Genomic DNA, 1,490 nt, shown 5'->3' with positions numbered 1-1,490 from the left:
CCCCCACAACACAACACGGACACACACACACATATATACTGAGTTATATGAATTCACAATTCAATGTTTCTCTATTTAAAGGTTGATAATGAATAATGTACCAATTATGGTTAGAAGGCAACAGAAATCCACACACTAACCGTTGTCTCCAATAACTCACTGATCTCCCCTCTTTGAGACTATGTTTTCTCACGTACGTCTGCAAGTGTATTTGCAGAATGTAACACACACCACTCCCCAACGCAGCAGTACATCAAAGTTTAAGACATGTATGAAACACAAGTGAAACCTGCCGATTTGCAATACCTCTTGGGTTGGACTGTTTTATTAGCGTATTTTTTTCTTTTCTCCAAGCATCAGTGTGTTTAACATAACCTGCATATACAGTATGTCACACAAGACCGTGTCTCAAGCGTTTCAATGTTTCACAGCCGCTGAAACAGGCGAGCACACGTTGGCCTCAATTTGAAGTCATGCTGTTGTCAGAGGACAATATCTTCAAAAGCAGAGTCGCTTCAAGGCCGACTCAAAGCCACTTTTATTATCTGTGAGGGAAACAGTTTGCCAGCTGTAATGTCTAAGCTCTGTTTCAGGCATGATTTCCTGGTAATACTTCACTGGACATTTTCCCTGATACTAGTTCCTGGAATATCATGGTAGCTGATTTGGTTTCACACTAGTGATAACTCAACAAATCAAATCAAATCAATCTGATTTGGCACATCACATTTGGAAATACCTTATATTTTTCACTATGTGCTGCCCTCTCGTGGATGTCAATATAAACTGCACACACACATTATTTAACATAAATTAATAAGGCATGAGCTACAGAGTGTGAGGCCAGAATCATTTGGGTTGCGAACTAGGCATATCCAATCAGAGACTTGCTGAAGGCATCCCTAAATAAAACCTCTTGCACTTTCACTGGTCAACATTATACTCAACTTCACCTACAGGATGTTACATCACTCTTACCTTTGCCCCACATAAGAACATTTTTTTGGGCTATGAATTAATAATTGATCCTATTTTCTCACTTGTTTCTTTATCTGTTTTGTTCATATTCTTTTTTATAGTAAAATCAAAGCCCAATTAATTATCTAAAACCTCACCATCACTGATCTTGAGTTTAAAAGCAGCTATACAAAAAGAGGCCCATCTTGAGTATTAAATTCATTTTAAAGACAACTTGTGAAGAGGTTTTTGACCCCAATGACAAATGCAGAATACAAGTAGCCTTTATTAAATAATTCTGCTCTTATCCTTATCCTATCTGTTTTTATCCCGGGACACAAACAAAACCAACTTGATCATAACGGATTTGTCTCCAACTCCCATCGCCACTGTAGAGCACTTAAAACAATAGGCTGCCATCAAAGGTAACAGTGTCTTCAGTAAGGAAAACATGCCTTTATACAAATATATAATTAATTAATGAAACACCATAAGCAAGAATAAGAATTTTCTTTAACTTAATAGATCTTTAT

Source organism: Pempheris klunzingeri, chromosome 7 (genome assembly GCF_042242105.1).
Source record: "Pempheris klunzingeri isolate RE-2024b chromosome 7, fPemKlu1.hap1, whole genome shotgun sequence".
Lineage (NCBI taxonomy): Eukaryota > Metazoa > Chordata > Actinopteri > Acropomatiformes > Pempheridae > Pempheris > Pempheris klunzingeri.
This window is presented reverse-complemented; position numbering follows the sequence as displayed.